The sequence below is a fragment of the Chinchilla lanigera genome, unplaced genomic scaffold, assembly GCF_000276665.1.
Source record: "Chinchilla lanigera isolate Chin_1 unplaced genomic scaffold, ChiLan1.0 scaffold00017, whole genome shotgun sequence".
Taxonomy (NCBI): Eukaryota; Metazoa; Chordata; class Mammalia; order Rodentia; family Chinchillidae; genus Chinchilla; species Chinchilla lanigera.
The window spans coordinates 1030955-1036501 of record NW_004955418.1 but is presented as its reverse complement, the minus strand read 5'-3'; the positions used below and the strand labels follow the sequence as shown (position 1 = coordinate 1036501).

Here is a 5547-nt window from a genome sequence, read left to right as displayed (position 1 = left end):
GTGTGTGTGTGTGTGTGTGTGTGTGTGTAAAGAGATGGAATCTTGCTGGGTGTGGTGGCATGTGTCTGTAATACTAGCATTTGGGAGACTGAGGCAAGAGGATTGCTTTTGAGTTCATGGCCAGCCTTGGATACATAGCAAGATCTTGTCTGAAACAAACACAGCTTTGGCCAGGGGCTGGTGCTCTAGCTCCTTGGTAGAGAGTGCTTTGGATTTGCTCCCTAGCACCTCAAGGTGGGGGTGGGGGAATCCTGTGCCATGGAGGTGGTATCATATATTGCATTAATATTAGCAGAGGAGGGGCTCGGTGTATATTTCAGTGGGGATATGCTTCTCTAAGATGAGCAAGATCCTGGATTCAATCTCTGATACTGACACAGCACAAAGTTAGGATTGAGTAAATTTCTGTCAGAATGATGGAAATGATTAGCAGATACTCATGGCATGCTGAGAACTTTAGTAAGTGATTGACTGAAGATGATTGTTTAAATTAGTTCTTTCTTGGAAAATAGACTTTTGAGATAGGGTCTCAGTATGTACGATATGTAGTTTAGCTGGCCTCAAACTCAGTTCTGCTGTCTCAACCTCCCGTTATATGGAGTAATACAACAGTGATCAGTTTAAAATAAGCTCTTTCCTTTTTAATTTTTGTTGGTACTGGGAGTTGAACCAGGGCCTTTGTACTGAACCATAACTCCAGACTTTTTTTACTTAATAATATTTACTTAATACATTTATTTATTTATTTGGTGATACTAGAAATTGAACCCAAGGCCCTCACACTGAGCCTCTACCCCTCCCTCCTTTTTTTTATTTTTGAGACAGGGTCCTGCTATGTAGTTCTGGCTGGCCTTCAATCCATGGCACTCTTGCTTTCGCTTCCCCAGTGCTGAGATTACAGGCATGTGCTACCACACCTGGCAGTTTCCTTCGTTGTAATGTAGGAAACACACATTAAACCACTCGGGGTAATAGGGCATCCTATTGGTGTTTTTTTTTTCCCCCTTTGGTGATACTCCAGGACCTTTACACTGAGCTACATCCCCAACCCTTTTTATTTTTATTTTATTTATGTAATTTTTTCTTTTTTGTCTTTTTGAGACAGTCTCACCATGCAGTTCAGGCTGGCCTGGAGCTCACTTTGTATCCCAGGCTGGTCTCGAACTCACAACAACCCTCCTGCCTCAGCCTCTTGAGTGCTGGGATTACAGGTGTGCGCCGCCACACCTGGCTTTAGTTTTATTTTGAAACAGGGTCGCAGTAAATTGCCTAGGCTGGGCTGGAATTTAAGAAGTTCCTGTTTTCTTCCCTGAGTGTGGGGATTACATGCATGCACCACCATGCCTTGATAAGCTTCTTACCATAGGTATTCTGAAAAAAAAGGTGTTTGTGGAGGTACATGATATTGAACTCAGCGCCTTGTGGATGTTAGCCACTTTACCACTAGGCTCAATTCTAGCTTTTTAAATTTTTTTTTATACTTTGGTTTTTTGAGAAAGGAGCTTGCTATGTGGTTCAGGCTGGCCTCAAACTCGCAGCAATTCTCTAGCCTCAGATCCTGAGTGCTGGGACAACAGTTGTGCACCACCACATACCCACCTCATTCATTCATTTAGAGGTGGTCTCACTAGGTAGTACAGGCTGGCCTCGAACTTGTGGCAATCCTCCTGCTTCAGCTTCCCAAATGCTGGGATTATAGGCATGTGGCTCCATACCTGGTACTTTTTTTTTTTTTTTTTTGAGACAGGATTTTGCTAAATTGCTTGGCTTGGCCTGGCCTCACACTTGGGATCCTCCAATTACAGGTTTGTGCCTTGGCACCTAAATAAGAATTACTACTATTTTCTTTCTTTCTTTCTTTTTTTCTTTTTTGGAGGGGGGGAATCTTTTTGAGACAGGGTCTTGCTATACAGTTCAGGCTGGCCTTGAGCTCACTTTATAGCCCAGGCTGGTATGAACTTGCAACGATCCTCCTACCTCAACCTCCCGAGTGTTGGGATTATGGGATTACAGACTTGCTCTACCATGCCTGGCCATTGTTTTCTTTTCTGTTAGGAAAAGATTTCTTAGCATGGCACAGCGACACTTGATTATAGTTCTGGTATTTGGGAGATGGAGGCAGGAGAATTGCCTGAGCTCTAGGATTCAGGGTCAGTTTGGGCAGCACATTGAGACCTATCTCTTAAAAAGTAAAATAGCTGGATGTGGTGGCACATCCCTGTGATCCTAACACTCCAGAGGCTGAGGCAGAAAGATAGCATGTTCAAAGCTAGCATGGGCTACATAGGAAGACCCTGTCCCCTAAAACCTCCTAAAATAAAATTAAAAGGGTGTAGCTAGCTCTGTGGTAGAGCCCATGCTTAGGATGCCTGGCCCAGGGTTCAATCCCCAGGACCACAAAAAGAAAAAAGAAAAGAACAAGAAAGAAAAGAATTCTTTGCTTTGCAGAAGTGCATTAACTTGAGAGACTTTGGTTCTTATTACCTAGCATGTGCAAGGTCCTGGGTTTAAAGTAATTTAAATAGCATTGTCTAGGACAATTTACTTTGAATTTTCTTTAAGGTCTCAGTGTGTAGTACTTGTATTGCTGACCAGGAGGAGGTTTTGACAAGGTCCAATTCCAGATATTATAGTCTAGGGAGAAATGGAGGCTAAAATGTCCTGGGGTAGGAATTCATGACTCATGCCTGATGCTGCCAGGAACCTCTGTAGCCTTCATCTTTGAAATGCATGCACACGCTTGGTTTTTTGTAGAAACAGTCATGATGGTTAGGTTCCCAGCTAACCTTCAAAATCACGTTAAACTATAACAAGGAAATAAAGTACCATTTGTTCTTCTGTCTACAGAGTTAAGTGAGATTTCAAGTTACAAAATCATTGAAGTTAGCACTAGAATGCATCACAGGGCTGCAGTCTTGAAAAGACCATGTGGATTGCTAGCTAAGACTAGGGCTGGATCAAGAACCTGGATTTCTTTTTTTTTTTTTTTTTTGGTTTTTCTCCGGTACCGGGAACCGAACTCACGACCTTGCGCCTGCCAGGCAGGCGCTTTGCCACTGAGCTAAATCCTCAGCCCCAAGAACCTGGATTTCTTGACTGTGCCCAGTGTCTTTTGAAGGCCCTGTGTTACCCTTATGTAGCTATTAGATATTTAAATCCAGAGGATTAATTATTTTTCTTTTGTTTGAATAATTGGGTATTTAAATTATGTTCTGGAACCTTAAAGAGGTACTGTGTTGTTTTCAAGTGACCATGACTCTTTACAACTGTGTAAGTTTGGGTGTTCCATTCTGTATATATTTTTCATCAATCAGATCTTTGTTTTTTTTGGTACTGGGAATCGAACTCATGACCTTGTGCTTGCCGGGCAGATGCTGTGCCTCTGAGCTGTATTCCTGGCCCTCAGGTGATTTTTTTAAGAATCTCTACAAAAGATCAAAAATTTCTGTTCTTTGAGGTCTGGTGTCACATGCCTAAAATTGCAATATTTAGGGAGGCTTTCAGAAGGATGGCAAGTTCTAGCTAGCCTGGGAAATTGAGCAATTTAGAAGGTGGAGGTAGTGACTGTTTCTGTAGCTCAATATGAAAGCCCTGGGTTCAATTCCTAGCACCCTACCACCACCACCAATATTGTAGACTCTAGCTAGGCATGGTGTTGAGTGCCTGTAATCCCAGCTACTTGGGAAGCTGAGATAGGAAGGTAGCAAGTTCAAAAGGTAATTTAGTGAGTGTATTCCTTGAGTTCAATCCCCAGTATTGCAATATTGGTCAAATTTAGTGAGTGTACTCCTTGGGTTCAATCCCCAGTGTTGCAATAATAATGATAATAATTTTTTTTTTCCTGGGACTTTTCAGCAGTTCTGTGGAATTTCTGTTTTTCCCAGGTTAGTTGAGAAAACAGAGCTATAGGGAAGTAAACTTGCTGAAGATTATATGGTTATGGTAAGAAGAGGCAGGATTCAGATGCAGGCAGTTTTGACCATGGAGCCAGTGCTTCTTCAGATTTGCCCATCTTAATCATTTTGTCCTCCTCTTGTGTGTGGAGAAACTTTACTTTTTTTATTGTCAGACTATTGCTTTCCATCCTATTCTTCTAGATTCTTGCTTTGTAATAATTGTCTCTATCACTGTGCTATGCCCCAGCAAAAGAAATTTTAATATCTGCTCCCACTTTGGAAGTTCTTTATCTCTCCTATCTCTGACATTTCCATGCTGGAACTTACCTATTTATTTTTGAGGCACCGGCGTGGAACCTAGAGCCTTGTACATGCTAGTCAAGTCCTGTACCATTGGGCTGCACCCTTAACATCAGTGCCAGAAACTTTTATTTTATTTTGGCTTTTTGAGACAGTGTTTCACCATGTAGTTTAGGCTGGCTTTTAATTTGAGGCAATCCTCCTGCCTCAGCCTCCTGAACACTGGGATTACAGATGTGTGCTGTCGTACCTGGCAGTGTCAGAAGCTTTCATGCTGGGCATGAGACCCTGTCTCACAAAACAAAAACAAAAAACAGAAGCTTGGAAAGAATAGTCCTAGAACTATTAACTGTTTAGTAAGGGCACTGATTATTATTTAATTGCCAAATTAAGTAGATACCTCTGTTTTTAACTCTGCAGTATGTTTAACATGGTTGTCACTGGTGTCCCTTTCAATAAGTTGCTTTCTCTTCCTCATATCTAATGTTTCCCAACTTGAGCAGAACTCATTCCCTTTCCCTCCCCTCTCCTTGTCATTTCTTTGGTTGTGCTAGGAAATCAAACCTAGAGCCTCCTATGTGCTAGGAAAGCACACTACCATTGAACTTCATCTTAAGCACTAACACTTGCCTGTTGTGTCCACACACACCGTCACCTCCCTTTTTTTTTCTGAGACAGGACCTCCCTATGTGCTTCAGGCTGGCCTTGAACTCATGATCCTCCTGCCTCGGCCTCCCAAGTGCTGGGTTATAGGCTGCTTTTTTTTTTCTTTACTGAGGATTGAATTCCTGACCTTGCCCATAATAGAATAATGCTCTGCCTAGGCCTTTTTACTTCTTAACATTGGAAATAGGGTCTCATTGAATTGTCCAGGCTAACCTTGAAATTCAATCTCTTGCCTCAGCCTCTGAGCAGTGGAATTATAAACTTGCAGTACCACACACGGTTTCAAGAAGACCTTTCAAACTATTATTGAGGTACAAATAGTATTCCTGAAATAATGCAAATTCATGTTAATATTGATAGTGCTCTGCCTAGGTGCTTAGACCTGTGGTCCTAGCACATGCTTGTAATCCCTGGGAGACCAAGACAGGAGGATTACTGCAAGTTCCCCTGGGCTATGTAGCAAAACCCTACCCCTTCCCACTCCCCAGAAAGAAAGAATCAAAGAACTCAGGTTCATAAGACATTAATACATGTACATTAAGATTTCATTACCTTTTCTTCTCTTTTTCTTTTGGCAATAACTGGGGATTTTGAACCCAGGCTCTTGCATATAGCCAGGAAAGTGCTTTAGCGCCAAGCTACATTCTCAGCATTTTTTTTTTTTTTTTTTTTTTTTTTTTTTTTT

The 5547-nt window shown here is 41.8% G+C and overlaps 1 protein-coding gene across 2 annotated transcripts in view; it reads left to right on the top strand.

Moving 5' to 3' along the window:
- The window catches only part of Ube2d2 (ubiquitin-conjugating enzyme E2D 2), a 53421-nt gene that overhangs the window by 7043 nt on the left and 40831 nt on the right, over positions 1-5547 (top strand). The window lies entirely within an intron of this gene.